The sequence below is a fragment of the Tasmannia lanceolata genome, unplaced genomic scaffold (genome assembly GCF_043159265.1).
Source record: "Tasmannia lanceolata isolate RefF3 unplaced genomic scaffold, GAP_Taslan_0.1 ptg000029l, whole genome shotgun sequence".
Lineage (NCBI taxonomy): Eukaryota > Viridiplantae > Streptophyta > Magnoliopsida > Canellales > Winteraceae > Tasmannia > Tasmannia lanceolata.
Window position 1 is genome coordinate 3,002,774 of NW_027518706.1, and position 19,421 is coordinate 3,022,194.

General features: G+C 35.0%; 1 long non-coding RNA gene and 8 other non-coding genes across 9 annotated transcripts; all 9 read left to right on the top strand.

The window, feature by feature from the left end:
* Nucleotides 1–1,918: 1,918 nt before the first annotated feature.
* LOC143859099 (uncharacterized) lies at nucleotides 1,919–10,171 on the top strand. Its single transcript, XR_013239150.1, has 2 exons — nucleotides 1,919–9,861; nucleotides 9,963–10,171. It is a non-coding gene; the product is annotated as an uncharacterized LOC143859099 (long non-coding RNA).
* On the top strand, nucleotides 2,531–2,619 carry LOC143859493 (small nucleolar RNA snoR31). Its single transcript, XR_013239273.1, has one exon. It is a non-coding gene; the product is annotated as a small nucleolar RNA snoR31 (small nucleolar RNA).
* Nucleotides 3,943–4,045, top strand: LOC143859489 (small nucleolar RNA Z107/R87). The gene has a single exon (XR_013239270.1). It is a non-coding gene; the product is annotated as a small nucleolar RNA Z107/R87 (small nucleolar RNA).
* LOC143859483 (small nucleolar RNA R30/Z108) lies at nucleotides 4,226–4,325 on the top strand. The gene has a single exon (XR_013239264.1). It is a non-coding gene; the product is annotated as a small nucleolar RNA R30/Z108 (small nucleolar RNA).
* Nucleotides 4,576–4,676, top strand: LOC143859482 (small nucleolar RNA R30/Z108). Its single transcript, XR_013239263.1, has one exon. It is a non-coding gene; the product is annotated as a small nucleolar RNA R30/Z108 (small nucleolar RNA).
* On the top strand, nucleotides 6,399–6,500 carry LOC143859490 (small nucleolar RNA Z107/R87). Its single transcript, XR_013239271.1, has one exon. It is a non-coding gene; the product is annotated as a small nucleolar RNA Z107/R87 (small nucleolar RNA).
* On the top strand, nucleotides 8,502–8,604 carry LOC143859488 (small nucleolar RNA Z107/R87). The gene has a single exon (XR_013239269.1). It is a non-coding gene; the product is annotated as a small nucleolar RNA Z107/R87 (small nucleolar RNA).
* Nucleotides 8,803–8,903, top strand: LOC143859481 (small nucleolar RNA R30/Z108). The gene has a single exon (XR_013239262.1). It is a non-coding gene; the product is annotated as a small nucleolar RNA R30/Z108 (small nucleolar RNA).
* LOC143859494 (small nucleolar RNA snoR31) lies at nucleotides 9,403–9,490 on the top strand. Its single transcript, XR_013239274.1, has one exon. It is a non-coding gene; the product is annotated as a small nucleolar RNA snoR31 (small nucleolar RNA).
* Nucleotides 10,172–19,421: the final 9,250 nt, after the last annotated feature.

Sequence of the window (19,421 nt, forward strand, 5' to 3'; positions counted from 1 at the left end):
CATTTAAGATTTAACAAGGCCCAATTGGCTAACAAGATTCGTCGATTGAAGTGGAAATACAGGAACATGATTATGGAAAACTGGGGAAACCCCAATTTTTACCAGCCTTCGTGAGAAAAATGCTTATAATCTCTTGAAAATAATATGGGATACCAACGAAAAAACTGAAGATGAGGAGCCCACTAAGAAACCGCATATCAATGAACATGGAGAAATATAATGACATGCTAGCCTTTGTCGGAATTCATTAACAAAGGCTCTAACCTCCTGTAAAAAGACATGCCAACCTTTCACTATTTCATCTAGAAATCTATCAACTTCAAATTCAGTGAGACTCAATTCAGTGACAAGATACGTTGGTTGAATTAGAAATACAAGAAGATGAGAATAAAAAAGGAGACAGATCTTGTTTTTTTATTGCACTCTATAAGAAAGATTCTTACAGTCTCTCAAAAATGATATGTGGCACACACACAACAAGGTTGGAGATGAAGAGCCCACAAAGAAGTAGTAGAATCAACGGTAGTGGTGCACATATGTGAAGCGTTATAACATTGAGCATGTTTCCTACTTTGCATTGCTCCATATAATAATCATGCAAGTGAACTTAAAAAATTGAAGTCTAATTTCTCATATCTCGTAAGAACTTGTACGCTTTCATTATGTCTTCTTTGCAACACTACGAATTAGAACTATAAATGTTATACAATCTAGTGATCATAAGCCTCATTGAATTGGGGGTATCGACCATATGGATGCAGTGCATAATGCAGCCGAAGAAAATCCTAGTTGACTCATCATGACATGGTTGAGTACCCGGTTAACGCGGTCATAGTTCGGGAGAGTTAGAGGAGTTCCTATCGACTCTATAAGGCAAAACACAGAAAGCGGCGGCAAAACATAAAACACTGTCAAGGTAAAAGGGAGTTGACTATGGGGGAATCCACGATGACGCAGGGGAGTTTTAAACTATAGTTTTAACTAAGAAAAAATTGTTACCATCATGATGGTGAGGTCAAAACGATAAGAGTTAGGGGTGCAACTCAGGTCGGATTGCGGCTAGCCCGAGCCCAACCCAACATAGCATTATCATGTGGGGAGTTTTTTATTATTTATTTCTTGTTATTGGTTTTCTTAGTCCTCCTTTAATTAGAAGTTAGATGTTTGGATTATAAGAGTTATGCTTATGAAAGGAATCCTAGTCTTAGTTAGGGAAGAGTTCAAAGTCTTAAAATATGTCGTTAAGTGGTGAGTTAAAGGAGATGCTTCCTTGAATAACAATATAGCTTCTGTTTTTATCTATTTACTTGCGGGTTTAGGGTTTTTCTTTTATTTATTTATTAAAGGAAGACGATGTTCTTCTTCGAAAGGTTGAAGACGGTGGCGATCTTCACCTTCTTTCCACACGATCTGCCGAGTCACATTCCTTCAACCCTAATCCGACCCAACCTGAGCCTCTGGTTGAGAACGATCAACACTAACCCAACCCGCCTCTTAATCGCTCAACCCCAACCCAACTCTAGCTTTTTCCAAATCGGGTTGGGTTCGGTTCAGGTTCACCTTGGGCCAAACCAAAAAAAAATAAAAATTAACATTTAGAAATCAAAATAAAATTAGAAAGGACGAAGTTGGGTTGGGCCCGGTTGCCCAAGTCTTCAACCTTGACCCAACCCAAAATTAAATGATGTTGTCTTTTCCCAACCCAGCCCAACCCAACCCAAGGAAATGTCAAGCGAACCTGAGACAAAATCGGGCTGAACCCGGGTTTCGGGTCGAGCCCGACACAAGTTGCAACCCTAATAACAATGTTTGCCGAACACGCCCTTAAGGGGGTGAGTGTCACTATCAAAAGTAGGGGATAAAACCCTAATCCATGAACCCCAAATGAACTATAAAGGGTCGTGTATGTCCCTCCCTGCCTCCATATCTCTCCCACTTCCTTTTATCTTCCTCTCCAAAATAGAGAAGAAACGGCAACAGGGGTGGGAGATTTTTGTTAGGGTTTCGATTTACTTCTTCTTTTTCATTTTTCATCTTCAGTTTTTTTATTGCTTTTGCTTTTGGCCTATGAATGGAAGATTTTTGTTCATGTTTTAGTTATTTTTTCCCGATTTTGATCGAACCTATCACTCCATTTCATTGGCAAAATCATTTCCATTGGATGATCATAGCCCTTGTATCTATACCTCTATACAGTATCTAGCTTGTGCAAAGAAAATCATTTCCATATGATGAGGATCTTACTATGAGAATGGTTTTCTGGGCACAATCCATTTACCTTGTAGCCCATCAAATGGACGGTTTGGATCATCCTATTTATACAGTACATAGGTTGCGCCCAAAAATTCATTTCCATAGGATGATCCTATTGGAGGGCTTGGATCATCCTATGAAAATGATTTTTTTTTGGGCACAATCTATTTACCGTGTGGCCCATCAAATGGACGGTTTGGATCATCCTATGATGGTGGGAATTGACCAAAACAAGTTGGTAGCAATACCATCTTGAGTGTATTCATTGGAGAGAAAACAGATAATGATGAAGTAAATATTATCTATCCAACACTTGATCTGAGTTTCATTTCATGGTGATGTAACATCATTGGCTTCTGAATCTGACCTTCATCTTTTAAATTGTTTTATTTGATCTTTCATCTTCTAAATATGGTGATTTGTCTTTTCAATTGGTTTAATGAATATTGATTTACACCATTGCTCATTGAGTTTGTTGAACTTTTGGATGATCGATATTGTGTTAGTCTGTTAATATCTGTTGCTAATATTCTTTTTTTTTTTTTTTGGGTTTTGTTAGTTTCTGAATTATTATTGTAAATAGCTCTTTCCAACATTAATATGATTTGAGGAAGGCTTTTTCTGATATTTTTAATCATCTTTGTTCTAGTATTTTGGGCTGTTCTTGCTTTCTTCAATATAATGCGTGGTGATGTTCTTACTTTTTCTTCCAGAAAGTTCTTATTTGATGGATTGCTCCTTTCTTTTCTTTGTTTGATTCTTTATTCTTGTCAGTTTCTCTTTGTAGTTTATGTTATATCATAAGATGGAAAGGAGTTGCATTGAAGAAGTTGGGCTTCTCTTATTTTTTGTTTTGTTTTGGGTTTTGTTAGTTTCTGAATTATTAATGTTGGTAGCTCTTCCAACATAAATACGATTTGAGGAAGGCAGCTTCTAATATTTCTAATTATCATATTTTAGGATTTTGGGCTTTTCTTGATTTATTAGTAAAATGCTTGGTGATGTTTTTCCTTTTTTCTTTTTGAAAGTTCTTAATTGATGGTTTCTTTCTTTCTTTTCTTTTTATTTGTTTGATTCTATATCTTTTTCTTTCTTGAGATGCATTTAATAAGTTGGGCTTTGAACTAATCTCGTGTTTTTGGTGAGAATCATCACCAATGTAATACATGCTAACTTAATAGTGAAGTTAAGGTTTGATAGTTCTCTTTTGGGAGAATTCCAATGCAGTTATAGCGTACTTTTTATTTTTTTTCCTTTGTGGATAGCAATTTTCTAATTAGAAAATAGTTAGGTTGTAGTAATTTTTTTTGCTTTCAATTTCTGGTAGTTATTTCTGTTTAGGAAAAATGAAACCTAAGAATGAGTGGTTTGGGGAGTTTGTAACTAACACTGAAGACTTCCACATACCTTAATTCCAATATAGAGGAATAAAACAAAGCTACTGGGAGTAGTCATTGAGGTTCATTGGTTCCAAAATCTCTAAATCAAGTACTAATAAAATGGCGACGCAAAAAGAAGTTTAGCAATAGATCTTAACTTTGAAGAGATGCAGCTATGCCTTCGAATCAGCTCATAATCTGTTTTTCCGCTACACGAACCTTCTGTTGTTAACTGGGTTTTTATTTTTTCTTTTAACATTTTTCATAAGCTTTCTGTTTTATTTTGATTATGTTTGGCATATGAATAAAAGATTGCGGTGATGACTCCAAAATTTCAAGCTCAACAGACCGGATTGTAGGTCTCTCTTTCTTGAGAGATTTGCATGTCGACAACCCCGCTGAACTGAGCAATCTTTTTGAGCCTCTAAGATGTTTTATTTTTTCATGTTAAGGTTGAGGTTTTGTTTCATAAATTTATGCTAAACATTTATTCTTTTTTGTTAGTTTTGCCTGTTTTTGATTCACATACTCAGCTGGGTATGATTTATTTTATCCATAATTTCTCATTCTTAGTATATTTTTATTATGAGCAAAAAGGTTACAATGAGGAAAAAAAGCTCCCTCTTCTGATTTTAAGTTGAGGAAGACCACTGGCAGAATCGAACCTTACACTTAGTTGCCACGACTGAGTAGCCTTTCTGCCTCTCTATATTTACCAGATTCTGATTTGCTTAATTTTTTTTCCATTTTTGCTTAATTTTTTTTCCATTTATAAACTACATTATTTTCCACTTCAGTGTTTTCTACTTGACTTGATGTTTTGCACCAATTTATTTTGTTTGCAATTTTTAGTGGTTCTTACTGAGTATATTTTTATGATGAGCTGGGTGTTATTTATCTTATCCATAATTTCTCATTCTTAGTATATTTTTATGATGAGCAAAAATGTTACAATGAGGAAAAAAAAGCTCCCTCTTCTGATGTTAAGTTGAGGAGGACCACTGGCAGAATCGAACCTTATACTCAATTGCCACCACTGAGTAACCTTTATGCCTCTCTATATTTACCTGATTCTGATTTGGTTTTTTTTCCATTTATAAACTACTTTATTTTCCATTTCTGTATTTTCTACTTGATTTGATGTTTTGCACCAATCTATTTTGTTTGCCATTTTTAGTGGTTCTTACTTCTTAGTTCTTACAACTTACAATGATTTGTTCCAACAAATGAGAAAAGCAAGTTGGTGAGTAGGAGTGCTTATCTGCTTTGTCTATTGGATAAAATTATAGATGAGAATGAGGTATCAATTCTTATCCAATCCGTTGCACGACCCTATGAGTTTCATTAGATGATGTAAGACACTTTGCTTTTGAATTTGAGTTGTTAGTGGTTGTACAAGTTATGATTTATTTGAACCTTGCTATTCAGAATTGTTTATGTGCATCTGATGAGTGTTTTTTCATACTTTCTTGACTTACTGTTGTATAATGTTATAGGTCAAGATTACGGAAAATGTCTAAAGAGTAGTTCTCTTAGTTTTGAATCTTATTCCTTGGACTTAGGGAGAACCCTTATTAGAATGTAGGTAGATTAGTGATAGTTGCACTGGTTCAGAACGAGTCAAACCTAATGACAATCTTATGTGGAGGTACATTACTTTGCAAGGGGATTGCTTCAAGTCTTGTAATAGTCCTGCAATGCACAAAAGAGATCCTCATACTTTTGAATCCTTTTATGTGAAAAGGCTGAGTTATTGGCAATGCATTTAAGATTTACTGTTTCCAAAGTTCTTAAATACTACTATATAAATAAGATTCCAAATGAAAATAGGTCCATTAGGTCTGAGTGTTTGTATTCATTTTTCTACAATGAGTTGTACATCCCAAAGAAAAATATTCTAATTAAAAGAGCTGCTGGAAATAACCAAAAAATGTTTGTGCTTTATAGAAACATTACTATGTTTATTCGAGAAGAAGTCATGGACAACAATGCAATGGTAGTAACCCTATACATGATCTGAATTTAATTTTATGGTGATGTGACCCTTTACTTTTGAGCATTCTTATTTTTTATTGAATCTTTCATCATGTGAAGCATAAGAATGTAATATTTTATCTCTTGATATGGTGACTGCATTTAATTTGGAATTGGTGAGATTATTTTTCTCAGAATTGTCAAAAGTAGACCATTTCTATGAAGACGGTTTCCTTTTTCCTATTCATCTTTTTAGGCTTTGTTAGGTTCTGTAGGACTATTATTTTTAGTCTTCTAGCAGGAGAGTGGGAGATGAATAAAAGTAGCATTCTTATTAGTACAGTAATTGAGGAATAGTTTTCTTATTCTTTTAAATTTCCATAGGTGGGCAATGCTAATATGCTTATAGGGTTGCTGTGGCTCTGCAAATTTTGATTGATATGGACATGGGAATTGCGAGGGCATAGATTTCTTTAGATGGGATCGTGATTTACAAATGTTGATGTCTTCGATTATTATTTTATGGGTGGCTTTATTTATTTGTTTTTTAGTTCTACATCAAGATGACCATAAGCTTATAAGACAACAATTTCATTGATGGTGTTGAACACAACCATGACCAAGTCCATAAACTTGTGAGTTGTGAGGCATGTGCCACATCTTCATGTTCACTTTTTAATATTCTGCTCAAAGATTTTATTTTGTATTTTTCTCAATTTTTTTTTTCATTTCTGTCAGTGTCCATCTTTCTCTCAATTCTATATTTTTGCTACTATAGTCGTATCAATGGAAGATTGCAGTGATGACTTTGAAAATTCAAGCTCAACAGACCGGATTGCAGGCTTCTTTTTTGAGAACTTTGCATGTCGACTACCCCCACTGAACTTAGCTATCTTTCCAAGTCTAGTCTATTTCTAAATCCATAATCATCCTTTTCTTTTTGTTTTTTTCCAGTTTGCTTCTAAATCCGATCTTAACGTTTTAACTCTTAACGATCTTTCAAGCGACGGGACAAAAACATTTATTCTTAGAACACCTTCCTACACAACTTTAGTTACTGTGGATGAGAAGATGTTTTTCTTTCCTGACCTGCCTGAATTTGAGTTTTTTTTTTTTGGGTCTATCTGGGCCTTTTGTGGTAGTTTATTGTGGTAGCGTGATGCATCTTTTTTGAGGAATTATCCAATACTTGGCTCTAGAAAATTAATGGTCTTGAATTTAAAACAAATTATACTGATGATAGTTCCGTGATATAAGTTGTGAGTTCAGGAGTTCCACCTATTGATTGGCTACGCCTTAAGGATCTCTCCCAAAATCCTTTGGATGACTAGTATGGTGGATATCTTGAGGAAAATTCCCTGATGCGTTCCTCTATTGATTCCTCCTTTTTTTTTTCCGGTTCCATTTAGAAGTAGAAATACATTGCTAGGCAAGGTCACAAGTGGGACACTTTTTTGATGGCCCAAATGCTTCACGTATTTCTCTCCATAATGAGTGAGCTTTGACCCAAATATTCAGAACGTCTTGTGATACTAACCCTCCTCTTTGTGAAATGAGTGATTGAGAAACAAAAAGGTAATCCTTTCAAAACCAACCAATGTTTATATTCATCTAGAATGTCTGCACCTTTGTTAGGTCTGGTATGCAATAAAGTTGCCTTGATGGTTTTGCGGTGATATTATCATTCTCTCGAATATGATGTCACTAAGAACTCTTTTCTTTGATTGCACTTTGGTGTTCTTTCTATCTATTCTATGTTTTTAATGTGATCATGCATTTGGGATGTGAGAAAAAACATTTAGAAATGTGATGTGTTGGCTTTGCTGGACTATGATCATGTTTTTATGTTTTAGACAGGTATTAATAATGATCTCTAGGCTAGGAGTTTTATCTTTCTTTTATGACGATTTGTAGTAATGTCTTTCTCTTGTTTTGGATGTTCTTAATGTCCTCCTTTGTTTTTGTTTTTTGTTTATTTTATTTATCTCTGTTAGTTTCTCTTTCTCTCTCAAGCATAGCGGAGGTGAAAACTGAAAACATGGCAACAGATCTTCCTAATCTTTTCTTTCAACAATTCATTTTTAGTGTTCTTTTATTGAGCAGTTAGTGTTCTTGGGAGATAGTTACCCACTTTTCTCGTCAAAACACATTATATGTGGAGCGTGCATGTAATGTATGGGGAGTGAAAATATCATCTCCCGTGGTCTTTTGTGGTTTCTTTAGAACTATTCTTTGTTAAGTTTATTCTTTTTCCTTACTGAATGTTCTTATTCTAGTGATTGCTTGTTTTTCTTTTCTTTTTCTTGATTTTGTATCTTGGTCGGTTTCTTGTAGTATTTTATGATCTATAGCAAGAAAATAAAAATTGCTCATTTAATAAGGATGTGAAGTTAAGGTTGAATAGTTCTCTTTCAGGAGTATGCCTAAATAATTCTCTCATGTTTTTAATCTTTGTCCTTCGTGGTTAGCAATTGTCTAATTAGAAAATAGTGAAGTTATAGGAATTTTCACTTTCAAATTTTGGTAATTACTTCTGATTTGGAAAACTCAAACCTAAAAATGAACAATTCAAGTGGGGACTTGAGGTTTTGTAGCAGAATATCTTGAAGAGTTGTCATATTTTAATTGCAATGTGTAGAAAAAAAATTATGCTACTGATAGTGGGCGCTGAGGTTTGGGGACTCCAGAAACATTAAATCCAATTCTAGAAATAAAATGGCTTCCAACGAGAGTTAGATTTGAACTCAAGAAACACAATTGTGTCTTTTAGTCAGCTCATACTCTAGAGTTTTAAGCAATAATGTACTTCTGTCGTCAACTGACTTTTTATTTTTTCTTTTCACTATTTCATAAACCTTCGGATTTCTTTTGGTTACATTAGGCATATGAGTAGAAGATTGCAGTGATGACTCCAAAAATTCAAGCTCAACAGACCGGATTGCAGTTCTCTCTTTCTTGAGAGATTTGCATGTCGACAACCCCGCTGACCTGAGCAATCTTTCTAAGCCAGTCTCTTAGATGTTTTATTTTTTCATGTTAAGGTTGGGGGTTTTCAGTTTTGTGTCATAAATTTATGTTCAGCCCTACCACCTTTTTATTTTATTTTTTCCTAATTTTTGTTTTCTTTTTGGGTTGGGTTTATTTTTTTATTTTATCCATTATTTATCCAACTTTATTATATATTTATGATGAGCGAAAAGATTACGATGAGGAAAAAAAGCTCCCTCTTCTGATGTTGAGTTGAGGAAGACCGCTGGCAGAATCGAACCTTATACTTAATTGCCATTAACTGAGTAATCTTTTCACCCCTCTTTCAAAGCCATAATAATTTGCTTAGTTTTCCTTTTCATTTTGTTGTATTTTTCACGTTAGTATTTTTTGTTCTGATAGACATATCCAACATAGGCCTTTGGATGGTCCGGTGAGGAGAGGCGACCTGTGCCAAATTAATGGAGTAAAAAGAGGTAGGGGCAGATCAAAAACAACTTGTGTAGAAACAGTGAGGAAAGACTTGATAGCTAGGAACATAATAGAGAACATGACCTTGGATATGATAGAATGGAAGAAAATGATCTACATAGAAGAACCCAACTAGAGTGAGGATTAGAGCCGGATAGATTCCTTTCACATTCTTCATGAAATTTTTCTAAAGGATTCAAATTGGACTCCAACTAGTTTGGGACAAAGGCTTTGTTGAGTTGAGTTGAGCTGATTATGTTGAAAATCTACTCACCAGTAAATGAAAATCTGCTGGTGAGTAAGAATGCATATTTGCTTTGTTTCTTGGAGAAAAATGTAGATTCTAATGAAGTAATAATAATTATCCTACATTGGGTCAGAATTTCATTACATGGTTATCCAAGACAAATTGCTTCTGAATCTGAGTTGGTTGTTGTATAAGTCATATTTTATTTGAACCTTGCCATTCAAAATTGTTTATAGGCAGTTCCCCTACATTTTATATTATTCCTTTTGTGCTCTGGTGCTCATCCTCTATATCCTTTGTATTTAGTGTTTGAATTACTCGGAGAAAGAAAACACAAGAATATCATAGCAAATTCATTCCATGGTAATGAAACTTATTCATGTGTAGGGTATACAATTTGGGAAGACACATACAAACTGAATTTCAATGAGGGTGAACCTAAGTTGGTCACATATTTGATGTCGTGATCCTCATCTGAATTTGATTATTGATGCCAATCTAGAATCTCCTCGGAATCCTTTCGACAGCATTTCTTTTTTTTTTTGAATGGTACTTCTTCCTCTTCCTCTTTTATCCTTTATTCTTTATTTTCACTTTTTAGTTACATTAGACATGAATTGAAGATTGCGGTGATGACTCTGAAATTCCAGGTCAAAAGACTGAGTTGCTGGTTTCACTCTGTTGAGAGATTTGCATGTCTTTGTAAGCCTCTTAGATGTTTTATTTTTTCATTTTAAGGTTGATTTTTTCTTCTTAAATTAGCATGCAATCCATTACCTTTTTGGTTAATTTTTCCATATTTTGATTTACTTTTTTGGCTGGGTATAATCTTATTTTATTTAATAGTACTCATTCTTTATTATATTCTCATGATGAATGAAGAGGTTACCATGAGGGAAAAAAAAAACTTCATCTTCTAATTTTTTAGTTTCCTTTATATTTGGTCAGAGTTTCATTACATGGGTGATGTGAGGCAATCTGCTTCTGAATCTGAGTTAGAATCTGAGTCTGATTCTGAGTTGTCTGAATCTGAGTCTGATGGTTTATTGGTTGGCCTATATTTTATCATATTACTTCTATGACCCGGGGCTCGTGTCCTCCATAGAGTTTGTATTAAATGTTTGATATTGTTACAATTGCAAAGAAAAGAAAACAGAAGAATACCATAGAAAATTCATTCTCATGGTAACAATACTTCACTCATATATCGTCTGTACAATTTTTTAAAGAGGTTATACAACTGAATGTCAGTGTGGTTAAGCAAAAGTTGGGTCAAACATTGGAAGTAATGTCATGATAGGAATGCCAATCTAGAATCTCCTCAGAATCCTTTTGCCCCCTTTTCTTTCTCTTGTTCCTATCCTTTTCTTTTTTTTTACTTGTCCTCTTGCTCTACACAATCATACTTTTTCATCTTTTGAAAGGTCACTATGGGATCCTTGACCATCTCACTCTTTCTTCCCTAGTCACCATGATTAAAGAAGGGTAGTGTGCGTGGGTGGGAGGAGAGAGAAATTTGAGAGGACTATTGAGAAAAAAGGGTGAGAAGTGGTTAAATATCAGGAAAAAGTTATGGGATTTTGAGTTGAGTTTTCTTTTATCTCGAGTTTCAACCACTTTTGACATTAGTTTTCTGGTTTTTGTTTTCTTATTTTTAGCTACTTCATCCTCCCATCCGCTTTCACCACGTGGAAGTAGAAGTTATTTATTGAAGATAATGTCACAACTAATTGGGTTTTATTCCAAAAAAAAAAACCTTCGACCAACTTATTTATTTTGCACCATGAGAGTTATGGGCTAATCTAGTTAAGGGATAAGCAAATAAGATAACTCAAGTGTATAATGAGAAATTAATTGGTGGCTGCCCGTGAAGTCCTGTGTGGGTCGTACGACAAAGGTACCGCCCTTGATATTTGATCGAACACCATCATCTTAAAAAGTATGCTTCTGATGGATCAAATATCAAGGGCGGTACTGCCTGCACGTGACTTCACAGGCGGCCACCACATAAAAATTCAGTGTGCCATAATATATATATCAGATGATCTTAAAAAGGAAAAGAATTTTGCTGATTCTTATTGTTCTTCATAGATTTTTTATTCAGACAAATTTTGATCCCATTTGTTGATTAGTAGCCTCTTCAATCACAAGCTACTACTGATTTGGAATGACTCAATGTTTAGGCAGAGTCTGATGGGCTTATAAGGCCTGATTGGGTTCAGTTTGTATGGGAGCTCTTCAAGCGTATTTGAAAATTGGGCTGAGAAGGTACCTTAATAACTAGTCTTAATATGCAGCCCAGTATAGGCCCAATGTAATTCAATTCGGGCCTGTGCAAATCTTAATGGGCCAATTAATTCTGATCACTAGATTATATTGGTCGAAACGGGTTGGAATTAATCAAATGTTTAGCCCAAAACTCAAAACCCAAAATAAACTTTTAACAGTAATTTTTATTAAGGCCCTCTTATGCAAGAGCTAAAGAAGGGCTCTTGAAAAGATCCACGCCATTACGCGCAACCGAATTCTGTTTCTGTTTCTCAACCGACTTTAAAAATAATACTTTCGCTATATAGGGTAGATAGTTAAAATCTTCTAAATAAGCTAAGTAAAGAATTTTTCAAATAATAGTCAAAATAAATAAAAAGGTAGCTTATTTTGGATTGATCTAGTACTTGATTGAATGTTGCAGATCGAATTTTGCCGCACTTTGTTTAGACACTTCCATTCTAAAATTATAGGGAAAATGACCAAAAAAAAGCTGTTTTTTACTATTCACTAAAAAGTAGTGGGAATTTCAAAAGGACAAAAAAATAAAAATAGTGCCTTTCGTTGTTCATGTTTTTTGAGCACCCTTTTACCCTTCACCCTATTGAATAAAGAAATAATTTTTTTTTTTTAACTTCTACATTTAGTTTTAAAAGTGACATTTCTCTATTCCTTTCTCTCTCATTTGAAGTGACGTTTCTTTTTCCTTTCATAGTTTTTTTGAATAAAGTAGTGGTTGAAACTCTCTAGGAATGGTATCGAAGAAGTAGAGGTTGAAATTGGTAAAGATAGTAGGGGGTGCAACTTGGGTCGGGTCAACCCGAACCCGACGGGTTCAACCCGATTTTTTGGGCGGGTTGGGTTGAACTTTTCCGGGTCGGGCTCTGGTTGGGAATTGTCAACCTGACTGAAATTTGGGTTGGGTACTGAGCAATCCGACCCAACCCGTAACCCGACTTAATGTGGTTCTTTCTTAGTCATTCCCCATGTTTGAGAATTAATTTTCAGTTTAAAATAGATTGTTGAACTTAGAATTAATGCCCTGTTTGATTTGGTTTTGAGTGGAAAACTGATTATTAGATTAGAATTAAATGCCAAATGTTTTGCCAGGGAGATTTATATAAAAATGATTTTTTTGGAGTTCGAACACCATTCCTGCCTCTCAAAATAGTGGAGCCTGCCTCAACGGGTCAACCCGACCCAACCCAACCCGATTTAGGAAATCAGGCGGGGTTGGGTCGGGTTCGGGTTGGGGAAAAACAAATCCAGGTTGGGTCGGGTTAACCAAACCGGGTTAAGAGTCGGGTTGGGTTGGATTAGGGTTGAAGGTTGAGGTTTTCAGGTTGGGTCAGGTTGGCCTTAACCCGACCCAACCCGACCCGAGTTGCACCCTTAAAAGATAATGGTTGAACTCTGTTTTAATGGTTGAAATTGATTAAAATAGTGGTTGAATTCTGTACTTATTGTTTGAAATTATGTAAATAGTGGTTGAAATTATCTAAATAGTGGTTGAACTCTGTACTTATTGAACCTACTAATTGGCCCATTCAAAATGTAGATATAACTACATTTCAAGGGGTTGAACCTACTCATCGGTCCATTAAAAAAAAGGTGATGTTACCAAATTTGAATTGGTCACCATAACTATGAAATTTGGTCAGTTCTAACTTCATCTAATCTTACCTTCTTGCAAGTTTGACTGAGGGCTATTTGTTATTAAGGAAATGGATTGCCTCAGCAGAGATGGAGCTTTGGACTTCTGGCATGGTGATGTTACTGCTATGAGAAGAACTCTACTCAATGAATTCTTAGAAGGTGTGTACGGGCATGTGAATGTATAAAACTTTGCTAATCTTTGGCCTATTGTTATTAAAGAACATGTGGTTCATTGTTTTATGTAATTAAACTACTTATCTATGTTTTTGAATGTAAAGTTCACTATTTTCTTCTCATATATATCAAGTGCATCATAATTAGAAAATGTAACTGACATTGTAAACGAATCACTTTGTTATAATGTAATCCGGACATAATTTGAAATAGAATTTATTCCCCTCGAAATGTTGTTCATTTGAACAAACATGAACCAATGTGGGAAGAGTTTGAACAACTCCATACACACATTAACCACTATTGACAGTGTTGCAACCACTATTGATACCATTTCAACCACTAATTATATGGATTTAACAACTATTCCAACAATCATAAACCATTATTAAATTAGATGAAATCCAATCCAATGACAGAAACCCTCGACTAGATGAAATCCAATTCAATGAACAACATTTGAACAACCATGGACCAGTTTAGGAAGAGTTTGAACAACTCCTTACACACATTAACCACTATTGACAGTGTTGTAAATACAATTGATATCCTTTTAACAACTGATTACACAATTTTAACCACTATTCCAACACTCATAAACCACTATTAAATTAGATGAAATCCAATCCAATGACAGAAACCTTCGACTGGATGGAATCCAATCCAATGAACAACCATGAACCAGTTTAGGAAGAGTTTGAACAACTCATTATGCACATTAACCACTATTGATACCCTTTCAATCACTAATTACACAGTTTTAACCACTATTCCAACAATCATAAACCATTATTAAATTAGATAGAATCTAACCCAATGAAAGAAACCCTTGACTAGATGGAATCCAATCCAATGAACAACATTTGAACAACCATGAACCAATTTAGGAAGAGTATGAACAACTCCTTGCACACGTTAACCACTATTGACAATGTTTCAACCACTACTTACACAGTTTTAACCACTATTTCAACAATCATCAACCATTATTAAAGTAGATGAAATCCAATTAATGAGACAAATCCTTAACTAGATGGAATCCAATGCAATGAACAACATTGGAACAACCATAAACCAGTTTAGGAAGAGTTTGAACAACTTTTTACATACATTAACCACTATTGACAGTGCTACAACTACCATTGATACATTTTCAACCACTATTCCAATATTCATCAACCACTATTAAAGTAAATGAAATTCAATCCAATGACACAACCCCTCAATTAGATGGAATCCAATCAATGAACAACATTTGAATAACCATGAACAAGTTTGTGAAGAGTTTGAACAACTCCTTACACACATTGACCACTATTGACAGTGTTGCAACTACTATTGATACCATTTCAACCACTAATTACACAGTTGTAACCACTACTCCTACAATCATAAACCACTATTAAATTAGATGAAATCCAATCTAATGACAGAAACCCTCGACTGGATGGAATCCAATCCAATGAACAACATTTGAACAACCATGGACTAGTTTAGGAAGAGTTTGAACAACTCTTTACATACATTAACCACTATTGACAGTGTTGTAACCACAATTGATACCCTTTCAACAACTAATTACACAATTTTAACCACTATTCCAACACTCATAAACCACTATTAAATTAGATGAAATCCAATCTAATGACGAAAACCCTCGACTAGATGGAATCCAATCCAATGAACAACCATGAACCAGTTTAGGAAGAGTTTGAATAACTCCTTACGCACAATAACCACTATTGACAGTGTTGCAACCACTATTGATATACTTTCAACCACTAATTACATAGTTTTAACCACTATTCCAACAATCATAAACCACTATTAAATTAGATAGAATCCAACCCAATGAAAGAAATCCTTGACTGGATGGAATCCAATCCAATGAACAACATTTGAACAACCATGAACCAATTTAGGAAGACTTTGAACAACTCCTTGCACACATTAACCACTATTGACAATGTTGCAACTACTATTGATACCCTTTCAACCACTACTTACACAGTTTTAACCACAATTTCAACAATCATCAACCACTATTAAAGTAGATGAAATCCAATCCAATGAGACAAATCCTTAACTAGATGGAATCCAATCCAATGAACAACATTGGAACAACCATAAACCAGTTTAGGAAGAGTTTGAACAACTCCTTACATACTTTAACCACTATTGACAGTGCTACAACTGCCATTGATACATTTTCAACCACTATTCCAATATTCATCAACCACTATTAAAGTAAATGAAATTCAATCCAATGACATAACCGTCAATTAGATGGAATCCAATCTAATGAACAACAATTGAACAACCATGAACAAGTTTGGGAAGAGTTTGAACAACTCCTTACACACATTAACCACTATTGACAGTGTTGCAACTACTATTGATACCCTTTCAACCACTAATTACACAGTTGTAACCACTACTCCTACAATCATAAACCACTATTAAATTAGATGAAATCCAATCCAATGAACAACATTTGAACAACCATGAACCAGTTTATGAAGAGTTTGAACAACTCCTTACACACATTAACCACTATTGACAGTGTTGCACCCACTATTGATACCCTTTCAACCACTAATTACACAGTTTTAACCACTATTCCAACAATCATAAACCACTATTAAATCAGATGAAATCCAATCCAATGACAGAAACCCTCGACTAGATGGAATCCAATTCAATGAACAAAATTTGAACACCCATGAACCAGTTTAGGAAGAGTTTGAACAACTCCTTACACATATTAACCACTATTGACAGTGTTGCAACTACTATTGATACCCTTTCAACCACTACTTACACAGTTTTAACCACTATTCCAACAATCACCAATAACTATCAAAGTAGATGAAATTCAATCCAATGACACAAACCCTTAACAAGATGGAATCCAATCCAATGAACAACATTTGAACAATAATAAATCAGTTTGGGAAGAGTTTCAACAACTCCTTACACACATTAACCATTATTGACAGTGCTACAACTACTATTGATATTTTTTCAACCACTACTTACACGGTTTTAAGCACTATTCCAATAATCATCAACCACTATTAAAGTAGATAAAATTCAATCCAATGACACAAACCCTCAATTAGATGGAATCCAATCTAATGAACAACATTTGAACAACCATGAACAAGTTTGGGAAGAGTTTGAACAACTCCTTATACACATTAACCACTATTGACAGTGCAACTACTATTGATACCCTTTCAACTACTAATTACACAGTTGTAACCACTATTCCAACAATTATAAATCACTAGTAAATTAGAAGAAATCCAATCTAATGACACAAACCCTCAACTAGATGGAATCCAATCTAATGAATAACATTTGAACAATCATGAACCAGTTTAGGAAGAGTTTGAACAACTCCTTACACACATTAACCACTATTGACAGTGTTGCAACCACTATTGATACCCTTTCAACCACTAATTACACAGTTTTAACCACTATTCCAACAATCATAAACCACTATTAAATTAAATAAAATCTAATCCAATGACAGAAACCCTTAACTAGATGGAATCCAATCGAATGAACAACATTTGAACAACCCTGAATCAGTGTTAGAAGAGTTTCAACAACTACTTACACACATTAATCACTATTGACAACTACATAGAGTTTGAACAACTACATTATGTTTCACAAGCATTAAACAAGGGTTTACCTCAACCAACTGGATTAAGCTCAACCACTATACAACAAAAACTGAAAAATGGAGAGAAAGATAGAGATATATGAAGAAAGAGAGAGTACCCACCGTCAAGGTTTTAAATTTCGGATTTCCCCCAAGACCGAAATCGAAATGGGCGAAATCCGAAATCAGCGAAATGTAACTTATTTCCGTCGAAATTTCAGAAAATTCGGCCGAAAAGTAGGAAATTTCAGTAATTTCGTCGAAATTTCAATTAATTAATTTGGTAAAGGATTTACAAATTAATTTTCAAAGGAGAGAGAAACGTCACTTTCAAAGGGAGAGAGAAACATAACTTTCAAAACTAAAGGTAAAATTAAAAAAAAACTATTTCTTTATTCAATAGGGTGAAGGGTAAAAGGGTCCTAAACAACATGAACAGTGAAAAGCACTGCTTTTTGGTCCTTTTGAACAACCCAATGCTTCTTTGTGAATAGTAAAAAAACAGGTTTTTTTTTGTCATTTTCCCAATAAGTCGTAAGCCCCAATCCAATAGTCAGATTAAAGTTGGGGTCGGTTGAAGTTTTGACCTTCTTTCTTTTGATCCCATTCTTTTAGAAATTCTTTGACTACTTATTATATGCATAAATCTTTTTTTAGTTGAGCTAGTTATTGATTAAAACAAGATATAAACAATTATTTGGAAGCATTTGCAGGTTTACTAAGGATAAGCTAGGAAATCCCAAACTTAGTTAACAAGTTAGATAGATATGACATTTTAACAAAAAACATTCAAGTATATCTCTACCTTGGTGATAATTTGACATGTTATTATAATAATAATCCAAGCATATTTTATGATTTGATAATTGGGACGATCCTGATAGTTCTATCTTACATGTTGAATGTGAGTTTTCGTCTATTTGACCAGACACCGATCATCTGACCAATCAAAAGCCCGGCCCACTATTCAACTTATCAAATATATAAGAGAATGACCAACCACCCAAAACTAGATATTTTCATTTGAAATTCGCTGTTGAAGATAAGACCACAACTAATAGGGTTTTATTTAAGAAACCGAGTACATGAAAGCTACATTTGATAAGTATATGACATGTCTACTTATACGAAAGATAGAAAAATAATAATTAAAGGATAAGCAAACGATGTCCCGATCAAGCAAGAGGGTTGGATTATCTTGGAGACAACAGGCAAGCAAAGTAGCAAACCCTAATCCCACCTAGATATCTTATCCTAGAGATTTTATATGGTGTGGGTGGGAAATCCAATATTTTTTTTTCAAAAAATACCATGGGACCCACTTCGTGTTGAAAACAAAAATCAAAACATAATAAGCACAACCCACGAGAACAGAAATCCCATCCTTTCCCTTCAAGGCTTTAGATAGGTCTAGTTGAACTAAGATGTCCTTCACCCTCATCTGCCATTGGGTAAAACTACCCTTTCTCGGCTCGGCTCGTTAAGGCACGATTTTATACACACACACACTAAAAGGTCTGTCTAGGGAGTGAAAGGGGGAGGCAAAATATATCACTCCTTTTTTGAAACCCTTTTTGTTGCTTGGACCACCTCCTGTGGTGTAAAAAGAGTAGTCGAATTACACTAGATAGGGCTGTCCAGGAAAGATGAGGGGTGTGAATATAGAATTTTAGGTGTCCATTAACGAGCTCGGTAAAGCTTGCGAGCCGAGCCGAGCCTGGCCGAGCTGACCTGAGCCTGGTTCGAGCCCAAGCCCAGGTAACGAGCTTAATGAGCCGACCGAGCCGAGCCAAGCTAGGACAAGTCCGGCTCATCTCAGCTCATCTACACCCCTAATAGAAGACATTATGCGCCACTACAGCATAGTGGGTCCCATCTTAGTTTGATAAGAACTGTTCATCTTGATGCCTTTCTTTGAATCCCCTATGGCCCAAAAATCACGCAGATCATGTAATAGTAATGTAAAATGTTTTTCTTTTGTAACTGCAAAAAACTAATATATAGGAAACAATTCATAATCAAAGATAATAAGAGTACATTATTGAATGTTAAGCTTACATGATTTGCGTGAATTTTGGGCTACGAGGGATCCAGACCAAGCCCTGTAAAATGAACCGGTCAGATCAATCTAAGGTCCCTACTGAAGCATTCCTTGGTTAGTATTGTGGGACCCTGTCATTTGGTGTGGGTCCCATACTTTGTAGATACTCGAGGCAACGGGCCCCATGTGTAGCTGTGAATCAAAATCTACACCCGTGTGTGGATCCCGTCCCGAGCAAAATGAGGGTGTCTACACCGTGCCACGTGTTAAGACACCATATGTCTTTCTTTAATA